The sequence below is a fragment of the Tenrec ecaudatus genome, unplaced genomic scaffold (genome assembly GCF_050624435.1).
Source record: "Tenrec ecaudatus isolate mTenEca1 unplaced genomic scaffold, mTenEca1.hap1 Scaffold_520, whole genome shotgun sequence".
Taxonomy (NCBI): domain Eukaryota; kingdom Metazoa; phylum Chordata; class Mammalia; order Afrosoricida; family Tenrecidae; genus Tenrec; species Tenrec ecaudatus.
In genome coordinates this window covers 95,166-116,880 of record NW_027459434.1, presented here as the reverse complement: position 1 = coordinate 116,880, position 21,715 = coordinate 95,166, and the positions used below count along the sequence as shown (strand labels likewise).

General features: G+C 42.8%; 1 long non-coding RNA gene across 10 annotated transcripts in view; it reads right to left on the bottom strand.

Moving 5' to 3' along the window:
- Positions 1-21,715, bottom strand: part of LOC142436640 (uncharacterized) — an 80,261-nt gene that overhangs the window by 26,747 nt on the left and 31,799 nt on the right. For 7 of the 10 annotated variants that reach the window (XR_012782042.1, XR_012782043.1, XR_012782047.1 and 4 more), the window contains exon 3: positions 2,160-2,305. This is a non-coding gene — a long non-coding RNA (uncharacterized LOC142436640). Of the gene's footprint in view, positions 1-2,159; positions 2,306-8,274; positions 8,491-21,715 lie in introns of all 10 variants that reach the window. The other 3 variants (XR_012782050.1, XR_012782048.1, XR_012782049.1) reach the window with 3 other exon arrangements.

Sequence of the window (21,715 nt, the reverse complement as noted above, 5' to 3'; positions counted from 1 at the left end):
GGGATCAGGTATCAGGCATCATCAGAACAAAAAATCTTACCATAGTGAATCAGCGGGGGAGTGTGGAGTGGAGACCCAAAGCCCATTTGTAGGCCACTGGACATTCCCTTACAGAAGGGTCTTGGGGAGGCGATGAAACAGTCAGGGTGTGATGTAGCAACGATGAAAATTACAACTTTGATCAAGTTTCTGGGTGCTTCCTCCCCCCCTCCAACTGTCATGGTCTGAATCCTGACTTGCAGGTCTGACTAGACCAGGGGATGTACACTGGTGCAGATGGGAACTGAAAATGCAGGGAAGCCATGGCAGATAATCCCCTCAGGACTGGTGGTGTGAGTGGTGATATTTGAAGGGCACAGTGAGGTTGGGTTGGAAAAGTGGAACCTATTTCAAGAATCTACATGTGACCTCCTCCCTGGGGGACATACAACAGAAAAATGGGACACAGAAATATATGACAAAATAACAATTTATAAATTATCAAGGGTTCATGAGGGAGGAGGGAGTGAGGAGGGAGAAGAAAAATTGAGGACCTGAAGCCAGGGGCTTGGGTGGAGAGCAAATGTTTTGAGAATGATGAGGGCAACAAATGTAAAAATGTGCTTTACACAATTGATATATGTATGGATTGTATTAGGAGTTGTATGAGTCCCTAATAAAATGACTTTAAAAAAAAAAAAGAACCAGGAGTAGGGGCCTTTAGATCCCAGATTCTTTCACAGAAATTCTTCAATCCAGCAGACAGGCAGCTGTGACACAAGAGTGGACATGAAGGGAAGAAGCAGCAACAGAGACATGGTGGCAGCAGAACCAAGAGCCTGAGACAGAGCAGTGGCATTCCCAGACCACAGAACAAGAGAGCTAAGTGCCTTTGGGCAGGAGGTTAGAGGTGAAATAGGGGTACATTTGAGTTCTTATCTGGGGAACTAGATTTGCCAACCCACATAGAGCTAAGTGTGTCTGGTATAAGGCTAAGGTGCAGAGAGAGAATTTATCCGCAGAACTAAGAGAACTTTGTAATTTTTGTACATTTAGGACAGAAGCCAGGGGGTTGCAGGGCCTGACCTCACCTGCAGGTACGGCTGTCAAGATGCTGTCCCAGAGAACTGTACCTTGAGGCACTGATGATGCTAAATTGTGTGTTAGGGTGGAAAAGTGACTTCTTTGTCAAACATAATTTGAGGAGAGCATTTATTGAACTTTAAGAGACAACAAAAGATACGCACACACATCATATGGATAAGGGAGGCCATTAGCAGTTCAAATGCAACTGAGGATTCAGAGTCGAGACCCTAGATAAATAGGACACAGAACAAAAGGCCATGTCACAGATCATGATTGGTGGCAAAGCAATACATCAGATACAGGTGGGACTGCAGCAGCAGGAATGGGACCATAATTGGGACATGCACATTATTAGATAGAAAGACTTAAAAGATTGGTCCAGGGCCTTCAAACTGAGGCAATCAAGGCCAGACTCATAACAATGGCCCCTGTGCTGTCCTCGCTTAGGTGAGCTCCATCAAGGATACATCTAGGCAGGCCCTTGGAGGGGGATGGATGGAGAGGAGTGCAGGCAATCTATTTTGTAAGGCATTTTCCGCAAGGGTAAGATGATCTACATTCTTGGCTAATTATCAAAAGGAATTCAATGGAGGCTTAATCAAACTGGGGAGGCAGCAAATGGACAGAGTTGTCACTGTCATCAGCAATGCAAACCTTAAACCCAACTCAGTGCCACAGAGTGGATTCTGGTTACAGTGACCCTTTAAAGGGAGGTGGAATGGCCCCTTGTGGATTTCGGAGACTATAACTCTTACCAAGATTGGAAACCTTGTTTTTCTCCTCAGGGGTGACTTGTAATTCTGAACTGCTGACCTTGCAGTTAGCAGTCCAATCTGTAACCACTATGCCACCCGCCTTTTGCAAATTGGAGTGCTCACAATTTAAGTTCTAATACAATTATACATGGTTACATTATCAGCAAATTCTATCATTCCGGGAGATGCGCAAATTGCTCGGACCCCGACCAATGGGGCAGCCTGGGTTCTTGTACACTGGTGTTTCCTGGGTTCAGACCCCAGAAAGCTCAGATCCCTCCTGCTTCCCCTCAAACTCCTCTGCCCAGTGCTGACCCCAGGAACCCCAGGGATGCTCACCCTGCTTGGAGTCAGGTGAATGGATTTGGTTCACGACCCAGTCAGAAGTTGAAGTCCTTCCTTGTCATGCTTCAATGTGCAAGACACTAGTACCAGATTTCTAGCTCCCTAGACTGGACTGTATTTCTCTGTGGCAAATCTTTGTTCTGAAACAGAAGAGGAGGCAATGTTGAAAAAGGCATATCACTTTCTTGGCCTGTACTTCTTGCGCTAAATAGTGACCACCCCCACCACCTGGGATCAAAATCCTGCTCAAAGCTGAGGGTTTGCATTAAACAAGGGTCCACTCTATCTTTGCAGAGCAATTTTACTAATTTCCCAAATATCATGATCAACTTTGGATCCACAAAGTGGAAGTACTTAAGGCCTCAAATTTCTCAAGCTCCATTGAAGGTAAATATCTTCTTTTCACCAGCAATCTAACTGAAGAACGGAATATTTTATGAAGAATGTTCTTTAAAAGCCCATAACGGAACCTCAGACCAAAACCCTTGACATATCTGGTGAAAGTGATCAAGCTGAATCACGCTCATATCTGCCACTCCAACTCAGGCTGAGCTTCTCATTAAGTAAAACCTACTCCAATCCCCTTGCATCCTGGGTATTCTTTACAATATCTATTGTGTGAAGAAATCCCTATGGTTGGGTAGCCCATTTATGCACAATAGTGTAGTAACTAGAGAAAGTTTTTGTACAGGTGGACAACAAGAGACAGAGCGACACCAATAGCACATCCTAGAGGTACCTTGGCCAAGATAGAGATATTCTAAACAAGAAAACAAGCCAGGGGAATCCTTATTTGCTACTCTCTTAAGCTCTTGTGTTTACAGATGTCCGATTTTAAAGCCTTTGGGAAAGACTGCAGCTTACAGTCATGGAATGGCAAGGGGTCATGGTAAGAGCCAAGGTGAGGGAAGATGCTTAAAAATGCAAGATGTATCCAGAAAAGAGATGACTGATCAAACCATTTTGTCATCTTGACCTAAATTCTGGATTCCAAGCTTTCTAGGTAATGCTGACTGATGGCAAACAACACACACTGTAGTAGTGGGCTTATTGGCTTGGGTTCAAGGATGTCCCATCCATAGTCTCAGGTGTGAGTGACGATTTGTCCCGTCAAGAGGGGTGTAAATCATTTATCACTCTAGAGGATCCAGCCAGAGCAAGTGATCTATGAGAGTCGAGTGGGTTTCAGGATGTTCAGAAAGTTTACAATCAACTGAATCACAATTCAATTCCATGAGAAACTTCAAGGCTAACTGTAAGACAGATTAAAGTTGAAGATTCTGGCAGCTAGACAGGAGAGTATTCACGCAATATGAATAGACGCTTTATTCTTTTTGTCTAAGTTCACGTTATTGGGTGAAACATAACAATAATTGTCAGAGTAACCTTATTAATATTTTCTATGAGACCAGTAATAACCTGTAAACAAGGTCAGATAATGATACTTCAAGAAAACTGTAGAGCAATATTGATAATGGATCTACATGAAAAAGTTCTTGAAAACATTGGGAATAGAGTCAGAAAACACATGAAAATAATTACACATGATAATTAAGTAGAATCTATCCTAGAGTTGATTTAATATAAGAAAATGAGCACTGTAATATATACCAATTAATGTAAAAAAGAATTAATAATCTAAATAGACACAAAACTTACTAAACAAAGTCAAAGACTTTTCATGCTAAGGAAAAATAACTCTACAAATCTAACATAAAACAAATATAGTTCAAAATGTTAATATGCTAATATACATTCCTAAAAAGAAAAAGTCATACTTGAAAAAACATCACCCCACGTCAGAAAAAGGACAACCATAAATGTCCACTTTTACCAGTGATATTAAAAATTGACTGTATGTTCTAACTAGAGCTACCAGGTTCACTTTTTTTTAAGGAAGAGGCTTCCAAAAAGACATAAAAATTCCTTTAATCATAATTTAATTATCACATCCATAAAATATTCACGATATGCCATGAATAGCTAATAAATGCTAAAACATTGTAGGCTACATTTAAACACGCTGAAATAACTCTTGGTACTTAACTCCCTAACTATTAATTGTTAATCAGAAGTGGAAGGGGAAGGTGGGGGGAGAAAGAGGGAACCTATCACAATGATCTACGTATAACTCCCTCCCCAGGGGGATAGACAACAGAAAAGTGGGTGAAGGAAGACATAGGGCAGTGTAAGAGATGAACAAATAATACTTTACAAATTATCAAGGGTTCATGAGGAGGGGGGAATAAAAATGAGAAGCTGACAGCAAGGGCTCAAGTAGAAAGAAAATGCTTTGAGAATGAGTATGCCAACAAATGTACTAATGTGCTTGACACAATGGATGGAGGTGTGGATTATGATAAGAGTTCTACAAGACCCAATAAAGTGATTTAATAAAAAAAGAAATACAGCATGATCAAAATTATAGCATTTATCTTACAGAAAAGGAAGTACAAATGTATTCAGATTAAAACCCTGAAACAGGGAATTTGTTTCCACCCATTCTGTGATGAAAGCATGAATTTAGAGTCCTGTAGTTTTCTGTAGTGTTGAAGGTCCTCATATACTGATGAATTAATAAACTAAACCAAGGCATTCGTGTGCACATATAATATTAGAGTGACTATATAGACACACATATATGTATGTGATACACACACATATATGTATGTGATACACACACATATATCAAGCTGGACAACAGATAGGATTGATGCTCACCCAAAAACTGAAGTTTGGGGACTTGAACACACTGAGCCATGGATGCTCTAGGTAGCATTGGACCCATGGGCTTCAGTTGGACTGGGCTGGGATGTTCTCTTGATGAAAAGCTCTCTCTTATGCATATGTCAGTGTCTATAGTTTTATTTTTCTAGAGAACCCAGCCTAAGGCAGATCCCCATCACATTAGTGTCATATGAGGGCGAAAAGGTGTACCTGACATGCTGCTCTTGGAGAAAAACACATCACAAGGAAAGTGTGAAAAGATAATCAACAATTCCCTGACACTGAGCCAGTCCTATGCTCCTCTAGGTCTGTGGAATTTTGGTGGAAGAAAATCTATTTATAACAAAAATATCAGAGGGGCCAGCCCCAATCCCAACTAAGAGGACAGCTGCCCCTTCCCCCAGAAGAATTTACTTCAGAGGACAACACTGAAGCTACAGCTCAGGGAAAGGGACATGTCTGATCAGAGCACACGGGAGAAAATGAAGGGGGAGGAAGAGAGAGTGGAGCACACATCCTGGCCCACCAAGCTTTGAGGACAATATGCCTGCTCTGAGCAGCCCATGCAAAAAGAAGCACTATGGCTGCCCCGACTATGAGTCATGACATCCCTCACTGACCTATAGCCCTATAGGGGACAACACTGGAGACAGTTTGGGAATTGCATCCGATCTGACCCCACCACACCCAGGCAAAACACTAAGGGTGTTGTGCAACAGAACAGCAAGGGAAGTAGAGCAAGGAAGTCCCAAGAGTACCAAAATTAGACTCGGGGGCCAAAGCGTGGCACCCCATCAGACTCCACAGAAAAGCACTCCTAAAGGTCAACATAGAGACCTCTAACTTTTTACAGGCTTTTCTCTTTTTTCCCTTTTTTTCTTGTTGCTGTTGTTTTGTTTTCTTTTGTCATTTTGTTTTGCTCTTTTGTGTGTATGTGTGCTTGTGTGTGTGTATGTGTGTGTGTGTGTGTGTGTGTGTGCATATTATATCTGCACTTCTAACTAGATAATATAGGCCAGATAAACAATCTGGAGGAGAAAGCAACAGGACCCATGGTTGGGGCGGGGAGCATGACATGGGAGAAGGGGAGGTGGGGGAAAGAAAGTGGTGTTAACCAACCCAGGGAAAAGGGAACAATTAATAAGTGATCCAAAATAGTGGGAAACAGAAAGATTTCTCCAAGTCATCTCCCCCAAATATATGTTAGACTTAGGACACTGCTCACAATTAATGGTAAATAATTGTCAAGTTACCTCCCTGAAGGCAATCAGCTGTCAGAGGACTGTCTAGTCCCACCACATATAGGGCCCATCCCTGCTGTTAAGGACAATGGGATACTTCCCCCTAAAGGCTTCAATTTAGACCCTGCAAGGTGGGTTTACAGTACACCTTACTGATAATGATTTCTACAGTGAACCAGAGAACAGGTCAAACCTGCTCAGTGACATCCAAAGTTAGGCTGCCATGCTGAATCTCGGGTCCGCCCATCTTGTCACATGCACACCCTTACTCCCTCCTCTTCCAACAGCATATGAACCCCTACAGCATCCCACTCCCATTACTATATTACCTATAGCACAACACTTTCCTGTGATGGATTTCTTCACCTGTAATTAGGGGGCCTGCACATCCCCAGATGATATAAAAGCCTTGGTTAGCAATAAATATTTCTCTCCCCATGTGGACCACCAAGTGAGGCTGAGGTGAACATGCAACTATGAAATGTGTCTGACTCCATTATTTCAATCCCTCTTCTATCTCTCATGCTCCCTATGACTTTACTATAATCTTTATTTATTATCACTGTACAATTGCACCAACCGACCCGCTGTGATGTGTTAGGGTCTGGCCTTTCCCCTGACACAAAATAAGTGGCAAGGAGGGTGTAAGATGCCTGGTAGGGATTGATCAAGGCAATGTAACTGAGAAGAATTACTGAAACCCTGAAATTACTGAACTACAGACAGAGCATGATAGTGGGACAAGAGGAAAGTAAAAGGAAATAGAGGAAAGAACTAGGAGACAAAGAGCATTTACAGAAGTCTAAATACAAGCATGTGCATATGTAAATATATTTATATTAGGGTGGGGAAATAGATCTAGGTGCATATATTAATAGGTTTAGTATTACGGTATCAGATGGACATTGGGCCTCCATGCAAGTGCTCCCTCAATGCAAGAACACTTTGTTCTATTACCTGGCATTCCACGATGCTCACCTTCCTAAGATGATAGCTGAAGACAACTGTGTGCAAAGAAAATGTGAAGAAAACTGATGGAGCCCAGCTACCAAAAGATATAGCATATGGGATCTTAAAGGGTTGAAGGTAAACAAGTGGCCATCTAGCTTAGAAGCAAGAAAGCCCACATGGAAAAAGCACACAACCTATGGATTGATTACAAGGTGTCGATGGGATCAGTATCGGGCATATTGTGAATGAAGGGGAGTGAAGATTGGGGATCCAAAGCCCGTCTGTCAGCAACTGGACAGCCCCTTACAGAAGGATCATAGGGAAGAGACGAGCCAGTCAGGGTACAGTGTAGAAACAATGAAAATACAACTTTCCCCTACTTCCTAAATGCTCCTCCTCCCCTCCACTATCATGAACCTAATTCTCTTACAAATCCAGCTAGACCAGAGGATGCACACTGGTACAGATAGGAACCTGAAACATAGGGAATCTGGGACAGAAGATGCCTTCAGGACCAGTGGTGAGAGTGGTGCTATCATGAGGGTGAAAGGAAGGTGGGGCAGAAAGGGGGGACCCATTACAAGGATCTACATAAAACCCCCTCCCTGGGGGATGGACAACAGAAAAGTGGGTGAAGGGAGACATCGGACAGTGTAAGGATGAAAAAATAATAATTTATAAATTATCAAGGGTTCATGATGGAGAGGCAGTGAGCAGGGAGGGGGGAAATTGAGGAGCTGATACCAAGGGCTCAAGTAGAAAGCAAATGTTTTGAGGATGATAAGGTAACACATGTACAACTGTGCTTGACACACAATGGATAAATAGATAATAAATAGATAAAGCTATCATGTTAACCTTGAAAAAACACAGAGCTCTTACAAGGCACAATGCACACATAGCCTCTCTGCACCAAAGGTCAACACTCACATTTATAACACGTAAGGAAACTTAGTAGACTCATAGTCACACTTGATATAAGAAATCAGTATAACACTAAGAGCCTTATATTCATGGGGAAACATGACATCATGCTCCTGAGAGGAAAGTACTACACTTGTTTATATAACAAAGTATTCCCATTACTCAGCTCACATACTGCAATAGCATCACTGAGTATGAAACATACACAAATATACATATACACACGCACGCACACATCTTTCCGTTTTTAATGAAAATATTCATACCTACTGAGGCCAGGTTTCTAAAAGTTTCCATCATCCCGTGTCTCTATAGTTTCCTCTCAGAAAGGTCCAGCAATGCCCATTCTTCCTCGGAGAAATTCAGAGCCACCTCCTCAACAGCCACAGTGTCCTAAAACATCCCGTATATTCTGGCTTGGCAAGGTACCATGCATTCCACTATGTGAAAGGATGAAGAAGACAGTCCTGGGGAAACAGAGACTTCACATGGGCATTAGACACAGGGGTCTTGCTCTAAGGATTTCCATCAGGGTTTAGCTAACCCACTTCACCCACTAGATCAGCTGTTCTGAACCTGTGGGTTGCAACTCCTTTGGGGGTTGAACAACCCTCTCAAAGGGTTCTCCCGTTCATAACAGTAGCAAAATTACAGTAATGAAAATAATTTTTTGGTTGGGGGGTGAGCACACATGAGGAACTGTATTAAAGGGTTGCAGCATTAGGAAGGTTGAGAACCACTGCACTAGACACACTCCCTCACTAATTACATGTTATCCCAAGGACTGCATGCTTCTAGCATAATGAGTTTATCTCTGTACAGTTTGTCTGTGACCAACTGCAGCCTTATTTCTATCTAGCTGTTTCAGAATAGAGAACAGTCAGAACACATAAATCAGATGAATGATCAAAAATAAAAGCCTCGATTCCAAATTCATATCCTCTCTTCCATTGGAGGGAGGATTGAAATTAGAATATTTATCAGAACAGGAAGCACAGGGTGAAAGGAAGATGACAACTAGGAAACACTGCAGAATTTGTGCTTCTCCCTGTCGCCCCTCCTTAGCCATTGGAGAGCTGCTGGTATGAACTAACAAAGTAGGGACCCAAAGCCCTGGAGTCATGGTATCCTCTTGGAGAATTCTACGTGATCAAGAGCTGACGTGTTACCTGGTGATAGAGATGATTATTTGGGGAATTATGAAATTTTCTATAGAGTGTCTATGTTACTCGCCTACTTTCCAGTCACTCTGCAGTTGCACGCTTGTGTATTTTGTATTTTCAATGAGATAGGACAAGCTATTGAAAAGGGAAACCGGGCAAGAGTGAAAGGTAACAACAGAATATAGATACCCTCTGTACACTGGTACAGATAGGAACATGGAAACAAGGAATCCAAGGTGGATGATCCATTCAGGTCCAGTGGTGAGAGTGGCGATACCAGGAGGATGGAGGGAGGGTGGGGTGGAAAGAGCGAACTGATTACAAGGATCTACATATAACCTCCTCCCTGGGGGATTGACAACAGAAAAGTGGGTGAAGGGACATTTTGGACAGTATAAGATATGACAAAATAATAATTTATAAGTTATCAAGGGTTCATAAGGGAGGGGGTAGTGGGGAGGGAGGGGCAAAAATGAGGAGCTGATGCCAGGGGCTTAGGTAAAGTGCAAATGCTTTGAGATTGATAATGGAAATGAATGTGCAAATGTGCTTTACACAATTGATGTATGGATTGTGATGAGTTGTAATATAATGATTAAAAAAAAGAATATATGCAGATATCTTGAAAATTTTCCCACTGAGACAAAGCTACTGTCATGTAATTATTATGGACTGCTCCCCTCAAAAAATACTGGATACGCACATCAATACACACTAAGCTCATAGGATATACTGACAAAAGAGCACAATATATTCAGTATCATAATAGCATGTCCTTTTTGCTGATTGGGAAAATGTACTTAGGTTCCAATTTTCTTATAAGTTGACTGAACTTCAGTGCATTTCAATGTTAAACTGTTAGGATACTAGGACTTACATACCAGGCTTTGAGATGTTTTTCACATTTTAGATTTTTAAAGATTTTTTCACATTTGCAGATCATGGAAGGACGACTAGCTGAACATGATGACCACTAGCATTCTCTCAGCTGTGGGACTGGCCTCCATGACTTGTCATACTTTTGTTCCCGCATCTTTTCAGGAGAGACCAGTCCCTGGAGAAGGACATGGTGCTTGGTGAGGGAGAGAGAGGCAAAGAAGAGAAAGGCCTTCGCCAACATGGATCGACACAGGGGCTGTCGCAATGGCTCCAACGTGGGAACATGTGAGGATGGTGCAGGACAGGGCAGTGTGTCGCGCTGTTACATAGAGGGCTTTAGGGGCTGGAATGGACACGAAGCCACCTAACAACAACATAGAAAAGGTTGCACTTTATGCTAAGATTTCACAGCATGGCCAACTAGCTATGGCATAAAGTCGCATGAGCTGTCACGGTCACTCCACAATTCTGCTACAACAGTGTAACCTAGTGTCGACCCAATAAGCCTTTCAAAATCTCATCCACAGCAGTGCATCGGGTGCCGGGTTTTAAAGCCTTCCCTTTCCTTCATGATGAACCAAAACCAAATGGACTGCGGTCAAGTACATTTTAACTCATTTTGACCATAAAACAGGGAGTGGAACTGCTCGCTAGTGTTTCCAAGTCTGTAAATCTTCACGGGCCCACGCAGCCTCCTTGGCCTCCCTTGATGGGCCTGGAATGCTGGAGCCACAAAGGGTCTGGCCAGCGGCATCGATTAAACCAGTGAACCACTAGGGCCTCTTTCACACAACATGTTCATGATAAAACACTGCATTTATTCAGCAACCACGATTCTGAGGCAATTTCCAAAAAGATTTGGCCACATTGGCTCATTTAGTCCTCTTGTCACTCACTTTTAAGCAGATGTTGCTCCCAATGGGATAGAGCTGAAGTCACCAACATTACTCACAATTTCAGTATTGCTCAAATGAAAACTTGTTGAACCAGGTCAGCATGCAGGTCCATGTGTGTACAACTAAATGCCTGGCAATTACATTTCTGTTCATATGCCCAGAGCTTTTTATTCTGTCAGTCATCAGTTACAGAGATGATCTGGATCTTCTGTGTAGTACAAAGAGGAGACGAAGAAAACAATCTATTCAATTCAGATAACTGGAACGCATTGTCCTGGAAAAGCCAGGACCCTCAGACAATACTGCTTACCTCAGGGCCGTACAACTGGCTCTTGCATATAAGAAATTATTAGATTGATTGAGCAAATAAAAAACCATTGAGCAAATCAGAACAAAACCAGACCAATGTGTTCTGAGAGGGCACACCATTCCAAAACCAACAGTTCAACCCTGGACACATGAGGTGGCTATGAGTTGAAAACACTCCACAGTAAAAAACAAGAACAAAAGCACAAGGCCAAATGATAATAACTCTTATGAGAAATGCAACAGAGGTGGAGTCTAAGCATTAACACATACATATTTACATTTCGTGAGCTAGTGTAGGGAGAAATAAAATGATCACTTTAGGAAACACTAGCCAGAGAACCCTGGCATGATAAGGAAATTCTAACAACATGGGAAGGTTCTGTGATGAATTTGCAAATGCTCAGTTCGATTTCCGTTTCTCAAACATACAGGCTAAGGAGTCAAAGAGCACCCAGGTCTTCAGGGGCCGGAGAGGGAAGCTCCATGGTCAGCCACTAAATGAAAAGCTCGTTAGCAATAAGCATTCATGGAACTTCCCACACTGGAAAATAAGTGGAGCATGAAGAAGCACCAGCAAGAAAGTAAAACAAAAGAGGCAATAGTTAAAAGAAATGCAAATGAGGACGTTCAGGTTTATGACCAATATGTGAAGAGCTCAAAGTCACCATTCCAGTCTCAGAGATAAAAGCTGACCATGTTGAAGTCAGAGTACGGAGGTCACAGGGCATGTTTTTCTTTCTGGTGTACATTTTTTAAAAAAATTACTGTCATTGAGTCAATTCTGACTCAAAGCATCCCCACAGAGCAGAGTAGAACAGGGCCTGCGCGTTTCTGAAACTGCAACTCTTTAAGGGAGTAGAAAGCCTCATCTTCTACTGTGGACCAGTGAGCGGTTTTGAATGGCTGAACATGTGGGTACCAACCCAACGCATAGCACACTACATCACCATGGGTGCACAGTGTTGTAATAAATTGGAGAAAACTAGATGGTAACTAACAACAAGAAAAGCATCCTTTTAAATGCCTCTAATTAATTACTCTAGTTAGGACCCAGAGCAAACATCTGTCCTCAATACAGAGGGGCGGTGAAAACAGGTACTCTCTCAGCTGATTTCATTGTGAAATCATTCTGTGTACCTGCCTATGGGGCCCTTTTGTTTACAAGTGGTTTTCCTTATCTGCCCTTAGTAGTCTAATCAATTGCATTCATTGAAAACAGTGATTTGAAGGATGTGATGGGATTAACTAATGGGTAGTCCAAAAGAGTTTGTTCCTAGAGGAGAAAATACCAGACCACAGGGTATTAGGAAGAAATGTACTTGCTATGTTTTAAGGATAGTCAAAGCCCAGGTTGAACAAATACATTTTTATAAGGATAAAGGAAGTCAGAAAGGTGTGTCGTTGGGATTTCAATGAAGAAATGCAAAAAGATTGAAATCAATAAAAAAGTAGCATGTTCCAAAATTTCATACCATTGTGTGCTCACTTTCCCTATAAGATCACTAAAGACAAATGGGGGATGAACAACAGAAAAGTGGGTGAAGGGAGACATCGGACACAGTGGATGGATGTATGGATAGTGATAAGAGTTGTCTGAGCCCAACGTAAATGATTAAAAAAAATAGCATGTTCCAAAAAACTCTCCTCCACTAATATATCAGTTCCCAAAACTGTCAACAAAAAATATTCTATTTTTTGCACTTCACAAGAGTCCACAAAAAATGTGAATCAAATTGCATTTAGCCTCAAATAGCTAATAAGGGGTCAAGAACAAGGGTTGGCATTGTCCGCACATAACTCCCTGCCACCACATCTGGTCCAACTCACAGCAGAGCTATCACAGAGCAGAACTCCCTGTAGGACTCCCACGCCTGCACATCTTTAGTGGAGCAGGCAGACTCATCTTCTCTGCACATTTCTGGTGAGTGTGCACAGCTGCCCTTGCAGTCAGCAGCCCAATATTTAACCCACTGGACAAAAGGACTCCTTTGTTCACGTGTCCCACATACAATAAAGTATCATTACAGGAACTCATGAAAGACCTACAGAAAAAGAAAAGCAGCTCCAGAAAGGCCCACCAATTTGTAAGGGAAGCTAATTCCTGACACATCAGGCTACACAGGGCTCTGCCTGCAAGCACTCACACTTCAAGATGCAGGTCCCTAAATGGAGTCCCTGAGTAGTGTGAGCAACAGAGTGCTCAGCTACCAAACAAATGATTAGAGACTGAAGGCAACCTTAGAAGAAATCAACAACTTCTGAAGTTAGCCAATGAAAATCTTACGGAGCATAGTTTTACTCTGAAACCACATACGGTCACCATATGGAACCCAATGGTAGGCAAAATGATTGATATTTAACAAGTATTACTTAATTGAGATACAAGGAGCTCATTGGTAGCCAATCCTTCATGCCATGAATGCACAAGGGGTTTTTGAAAAAGGCCATGGGAAAATGGAATAAAAATAATGGAATTTTTCCATTTGGAAGCTACTGCATATCTTTTCCTAATAGATTATGCTAAACAGTGCAAAATTATGCTAAATAGAATAATGTCATAAATCTTTTTAAATTCCTCAAATATTGTACATCTTTAAAGTATTTAGGATCCCTGTTCATCTTCCATGATAATTCAGAAAGAATACTAAGCTATTTACATATAGCATCTCTCTTAAAGATCTATTAAAGCTGATATTAATTTTATTCTCTATCTATGGTAAAGAGACCAGTTAGGTTACCGTATATATGTACGATACACATAAAAACTTGAGAGCTGAAAATTTACAGAATGACTTTATTTTTCTGGGTCCTGCAAATTTTACAAATTCAACTGTGTGGTTTTTCATGTTATAGTTAGAAACTCAATCTCCTTGTAGTTTTGAATTTTCCTTCTTTGATAGATTGCCAGGTTTCATAGGTTCTGGCATGTGTGTACATACACACATGTGTGTCTTGCTTAGTTTTTTATGTCCCTGAGCATGATAATGGTTACCATGGATAGGTGTTCATGGAAAGGCTGGAAGTTTGTGTCTACTCAGTCTCCAGGGAAGAAAGCCTGGGTGATGCACTTGAGAAACCAGTCACTGAAACCCCTCGGCAACATCCCTGCACTCTGACTCACATGGAGTCCCCAGGAGTTGGTGTGGGTTTGATGGCAGATGCTTGATTTGGTTCATTCCTTTGGGGGAAAAATGAATTCTGGTATCATTTGCTACTCTGCAGGCTGGCAGTTCAACCTCACCAGCACATCTGCAAAAGGAAAATGAGGCTGGTTGCTTCTGTATAGATTTTGTTATCAGATACCTATGGAGGAACACTATGAGTCAGAATTGACTGTGTGGCAGTGAGTTTGTTTTGGGGGGTGGGACAAAGTTTCTAGGTGGCACAAACAGCTTGCACTAGACTGTTCCCCTGAGGCTTGATGGGGGTAAACAGCCCGCATTACTGTGGAAGAACAGGAGATCTGCTTCCACAAACATGATGCTCCAGAAAAACTATGGAACAGTTCTGCTCTATAACACATGACATAGCCATGAGATGGAACTAACTCCATGACACCTAACCAAAGGGGAAATTGAACATGATCACATATTCTTGTCTATGTATACACATGGATATTACATTGAAATTATGACTAAATCAAAAACAAATATAATTCCCATTAAGAATCACCATGTCTGCAATGAATAACATGTCAGTGTGGCCCATCTAAATTAGTCCGTGAAGAAGCCCCACTGCTCCAGTGGTTAAAGGACTGGCAGCTCCATGAAGTGGCCATCTGGTAACGCATGATTATAGCCTAGAAACCCCAACGAGGAGTGGAAGGTGCTGTGACATCACTCACAGAATCCACTGTAGCGCAGTGGACAAAACAAGCCTCTTATCAAGAACGCGTGGATAAAAGGCTAGAACATTCAAGCATTACCATGCAGTGGGGCACAGAGAAAATAACATGCTATCTTACTATATATAACAGTTATATATCTGGAGGTTGCCTTCTATTAGAAATAATCATGACACAAATTTTAAAAGGAGGAGCTATTAGTAGGACTCTGTTCTTGAACAGCAAATGCAAACAAATTGAAGAGCTAACATATGAAAAAAAAGTAAATCAAAAGATTAATCAGGGAAACAGGGAAAAGGATCAAATGCAAAGCTTCACTGGAGCTGGCCGCCAGGAAACAGCTGGCGCTCAATCCATCGGGCCCCAAGCGCACTACTTGAACTCTGGTTTATACAGCAAGAAACCACGAACGGTCGGGAATACTTTTCTCCTCCGATCACAACTGTACACGCTGACTAAGGGGGGTGGAGCAGCTAGGGAACTTCCTGCTGATATCCAACATGGGCATGGGCAGCAGCCCACTAACATTTTGAATCTGGTGGGTCCGGGGACCAATGCAGAAATAGCAAGCTTAAGCAATGGAAATATAGAGGCGAGTGTCAGCAGGTTAGCAAATGAGACTTAGGGTCGTTCAGTCACAGTATGCAGCCATTAGGATGTGGATGTATGTCCACTATTAATGATTTCAAAATAAATCATGTGGGGAGAGGGGGTTGGGGAGGATGGGGACCAACTCAAGCATAAGCTGGAAAATATAGAAGCTAAATTCATCTGGTTAATTAATAAACATCAGGATATTTCAAACGCTTTCTGTATCCAGTAGGATAAATGATGGATTTCAATCTATGTCACTGTGAAAATAAAATAACTGAAATTACCAAAAAGTGCTGACCTTGACCACATGTGCCACTAACTTACATCAATTCTGACTCACAGTGACCCCCGAGGACAGAGTAGAACTGCCCTGTGGATTTTCAAAACTGAAACACTACAGGGGAAGACCTATTATTTCTCCACATTAATATATAAAATGACTTGAAAATAAGTAAGTAAAATAATTGCTGGGTCCTGCAATTCAAAAGGATGTAAAAGGAAACCAAAACTCCCTATTAAAAATATGAGTGGATATTAAATCTGGGCCAGCAAGCTCTAAGAGCCAAGAAGGATCATAAGAGGGTGGCGGCAGGGGGGAAAGTGGCAGTTTAAAGAGAGATGAGCCATCAATGCAACCAATCTCTGAGATGAGGCTTATAGGGGAAACATCCCCCCCTGGGGCTCTTCACACTCCAAGTGGAAAAGTCCAGCATCCGCAGACACAAATCTCAGGAGCTGTATTAGAGATTAAAGTCTTAGCACTCCAGTGAGTAAAGCGCTATAGGATAGATGGCTGTAGATTAAGCCTCCATTGAATTCTTTCTGATCATCAAGCAAGGAAATAGATTAAATTGGCCCAGGGACAGAGGAACTGGGAAGGTGAACACCATTCACTGATCTCCAGGTAATGCAGAGGGTCCTATAGTCAGGAGCCCAAAATGCCTTAGCAGTTGAGCCCTGACTGCCTGGGTCAGAAGGACTTGGAACAATCTTGTAAAATGCTCTATCTGGCAATGAAGGTGGCTCAGTTACAGTCCTGTCCCTGCTTCTGTAGTCCCATTTATAACATGCTGTACTGATGCTCCACCAATCAGAAACGTGTGACCGTTTCCTCTGTTGCAATCTTATTTCATTCGATTCCCGACTTGACTGTTTCCCTGAACTGCACTATGATCTCCATCCGGTGATGGGTCCGTGTCTTTGTATTCTCTTTGTCTCTTTTAATAATTAATAAATGTTCTCCGTAAATTATATTTGAGATTGGAGTTCCTTTTGTAGTCCAAATCAGAGCACAAGCTAGTTTTTGATGGGCAGAAATGGTTAAGAACATGCAGTAGAGTAAAAAGGAGACCGCGTTTTAAATATAGTTTAAAGAGAACATCTATTAAATCTTATGAGACAAAGACAGCACAAGGGCACAAACACATCATCTGAATGAAGGAAGCCACCAACAGGAGGTGGAAATGGCTTCCAAGGTTCACAACTGAGATGTGAGCCAAAGAGGGTGTGGGGGAGGGGCGGGGCAAAGGAAACTCACAAAAGCATGCATCTCAATGGCAGACATTCCATCCTTAGATAGCAGGCTTACAAAATGGGTCCAGGGCCTCCTGACCAATGCAGTCAGGGAAAGGCTAAAAGCAAGTGGCTCCTGACTAGGAGTCCCCTGGACTGTCTCCAGTTTGGTGACCTCCATCAAGGACACACACTCAGGCAAACCTCCAAGAGAAACTGCTTCTCCATGGGCTGCCTGCAGAGGTGAAGCAAAGCCACCCTGCAAAGCCTGAGGGCCAGATTACCTACTACCTTGGTTCCTGGGCAGAAACCACTCAATAGAGGCTCACTCCATGTGGGGCTCTGCAATCTATGCAAGGACCAGATCTGTGCGGGGATTTGGGGCTGTCACTGCTCTGGTACCCCTTTGCAAAGCAGGGTGCTGAGAAGTTAAGCTCTAATACAGACCTCGGTCATCAGTGGGGTGGCCTGATGACTGCAAGGCTGCCTCTCCTTTCAGTAAAGGCCACTCTGGGGTCCCCATGCTCTCATGCCCGCGACCTGACACGAAGGGACAGGCCCCAGGCAACCCCCCCCCAAAAAAAAAAACAAAAAAACCACGCAATCGCGCCTTTCTGGACGGAGGAACTCTGAGCAGAAAAAGCGGCCAGAGTATTTCCGCGCCCGAAGGCAAAGGCCTGCAACCAATTCAATAAGGATTTAACTGGAAATGTCCCAGGGGGTCGCGGCGACCTGGAACACTGTTGTATGGGGTGCGGGAAGTGTAACGTCCACGGGAACCCGGACACAGCTGGGACTCCAGGCCTGCAGGGGATTCCGCGCCAGGGATCAGCACAGAAACACAGAAACTCACCCACAGAAGCTCTTGGGCCGCACTCTTGGATCCTTCTCACTCAGAGGAAATGGGTTCAGCAGGAAACTATCACCTGGGGAGGGGGTGGGGTGGTCTCTGTGGGAAGGGGCGGGGCCTGGAGGTAATGAGGGTGTCGTGGAGGGAGGTTCCTGGAGGTGAGGCTCAGGGCCTGGCAAGGCAAAGGATTCATTCTTAGTAGTTTCTTCTTAGTCTGGAAGCCCTGCTGAAATCTGAGCACTTTGGGTGGCCCAGCTTGCATTTGAAAAGCGTTTGCATTTGAATCCCAACACCACACAAGTCCAGGCACAAAGACAAACTGAAAGAAAAGTGATGGGTGGAAGGCATGCTTCCCAAGTGGGAATTTCCCCAAGAGACACTCCAGCAGCTAGGGCCACAGAGACACACACTTGACAGCATCTGCTGCCATCTGCTCCACCTGACCACATCTCTCCTGCTTTTCACCTGGACGCCTCTAAAACTCAGACACTGATTTCAGGCTCTGCTCCCTGTGCTTCAGGCTCTGCTCCCTGTGTATGATCAGGTGAGCATCAAGATGGGGAATCCCTGAAAATGCCAGTTATCCTGTTGTCTTCTTCTCCTCCCTTGCTCTCTCTCTCTCCCAGCACTGCTTAAGATTTATTTCCCCCCAATCTGTGGGTTCTTATGTTCACATAGGTTTTTATGAAACCTTTCTATGTGAACAAGTGTCTATTTTGACCAAGTTACAGTCAACTAATTGTCCTACACAGAATGTTTCCTTTAATATATTTCATGTGTTGAGGTCTCTCCTTTCTATTTCTATGTTATTGAGGGTTTTTATCAGGAATAGGTAGTAGATATTGTCAAATGCCTTTTACGCATCTATTAATATGATATGGTTCTTATTATTTGTCCTATTTATGTGGTTGGTTACATTAATTTTTTCTAATATCGAAACATTCTTGTATCCCTGGTAATAATCCCACTTAATCAAGTTGAAATATGAACTCAAAGTCAGGGATAGGCGCTCTCTAACTCAATCCATCCCATTTCCACAAATGTAAAGATAAATTGGTCTGATGTATGATCTACTCACTCACCTAAACCAATAGTTATGTAATCATCAAATATGTTCCTTTATTGTTAAAATATTAGTATAATATATTCTGTTGTAGAGTGTATTTTATAAATAATTTTACCCCATATTCTCTGTAGTCATAAAATTTTCTTTTAAAGTTTCTCATGCATTAATAAAAAGGTTTCTTGTACAAATCTATATTTATTCAATTTTGTCCTTTACTATTGATTCATATTGCAGGTATACATATTAAAACCATGATTATATTTTTTTTCAACAAGATTCTGGAATGATTATTACTTTACTGCTTATTTTAAAAAGAAACACTCTAACATTTCAGTACTTATTGTACATACAGTCCCTGTACAAGAGAGGTTGTTAGGTGTCACTAAGTTAGTTCCAAATCATAGTGACCATATCACCACAGGGAGAAACACTGGCTTGCCCTAAACCGTCCTCATAATTGTTCTTATATTTGAGCCCATTGTCTCAGCCTCTTTCAATCTAAAAAGTTTTCCTCTTGTTTACCAAGCTCCATGGTTGAAGTGATATATCTCTTGTTTTTGCCTCCGGTTTGCAAATACACAAAACTCTAAAGGTTTTACATATATGGAATAAGAAAATACATTTAAAAGAAGAACAATAAAGTCAGAGCTGTTGTGTGAATTCTGACTCATAGAACCACAGAGAGCAGAGAAACAGCTCCTTAGGCTTTTGTGTTTTACATTTTATAGAACATGTTTCATCTTTACCACAGCAAGTAGTGTCCTTATAGACAATAGTCCAAAACTAGACAGGTGATGCAGTGGTTGATTTTCTCAGTCTCAGACATGTATAAGCACCACCTGGAAGTTAAAATGTACTCGACTATCCAAGAGCTGAAGAACATATTCAGTTTATTTTGTATACAACTGTGTCGATATGGTAGAAGTGTATTCTTAATTGTTTTATGAGGCCCTGAGCACAGCTGTGAGATTCTGGTTGTAAGAGAATGACATCCTGACCCACTATCACAGTGACTCAGGCGTCACCTTTTCCGATGTGGATACTGAATGTCACAGGTTGGTGCTTTTAGCTCAGTGCTGTATGGGATATGTGACTTTGATCATACATGTAATACTAATCTAACCGTTTTTCAGGATAAGAATCTGGTGGGGGGGGTTTTCCCCACTAAGACCTACACATTGCATTATTTCCAACTCATCTGAATTATTTCCTGTATGGTCAGTGTTATGAAGAACAAACTTTCAGATACGTTGGTGGGAATTTAAGCACCAGGAACTACTGTTTTTGATGTCTCTGCCACATCCATATTAACCTCTACCACATCCATATTTTCCTGAATATCTGTGCTTAATGAAGTCTGTCCTGACTGAATTTTCACTTATGTGTTTCCCAATCACACCCATGACTATGCTTCTCCTATTCCGGGTCACGCTGAGACAGGACAGAAGTGGCAGTGTCCTAGCCGGAAGTGAGGGTCATAGCTAGGTTCCTACTTGCTGTGCACGGTGTGGAGCCAGAGAAGTGTTGCAGCCTGAGCTCTGTGTAGTCGGCGCGCCCACGTTGGGGTCGTGTTGGTGACCAGTTGGGGTGACCTTGCCGCACACAGCAGCCTGGCTCGGGTGCAAGCACCCTTCTCCCCTCACCTCCTCTTATCCAGTACCTCTCCCCTTGTACGGTGAGATGTGGGAGGGTGTCCCAGAGACTGGTCCCATCCCCCTGTTTGGGGATTGGTTGGAATTCCTTGCGAGAAACCTGTTGGAGAAAGGGGGATCCCAGACTGGCTTTGGGCGTCTGTGTTCCCGATTAGTCGCTTTGCAGGTCTCTCCTAAGCCCCCTGCATTGTCTCCATACAGTGTGCCACCTCCCCGAGACTCCTGGAACATCTTCAGCTCAAAGATGAGCCCCGGGTCCCTTTCTTCTCTCGCTATGAAGAAGTGAACGCTATTCAGGAAGCGAGTGGTTGCAGCTGGTGCACAGAACGTTAGGGCTTCCTCCTGAGTTTGCCCAATGTTGTGACCTGTGCAGTAACTTTCCCCGGGGAGCGGGGCGGGGGGAGAACCCAGGTCTGGAAATGCCCTGGCTCCTTGCCAGCCAGTAGGGTGTCTGCGGGGAGTACACCCACCCTTGAGGTTGTTGAAGTGATATTCCAGCGCACGCACGGCGCACTGAGACATGATTGGCATTCCCAGGTAGCTGGGCTAAGTCCTTCCAGGACTGGAGGCCTCAAGCGAGGTGACCCAGGTTGGTGGCTATCAGTCAACAGTCTGGCAGGTGGCAAGTAAAAGGAGAAAGAGACAGGCCCAGCTGTACAAAGATGGGGTTCAGTGAGCAGGAACTCAGCCAAAGTGAAGGCCAGTCTTTCTTTGGGAAAGCGTATTGGTCTCGATAGAAGGGCAAGAGCCAAGTACGGAAGATCTCCCTTCCCACATACACTCTTCAAGAATTTTGCGTTGTTTCTTTAATTTTTACAAAGCCGGGGGAGTGTGGGAGCTGCTCCTGCTTATTTATTGCCCAAAGGTAAATTTCTGTTTCCTCTGAAGAAGTTTCTAGTAGCTTGTCCTATGTTTAGACTTATGCCGACTCCATTTTAACTG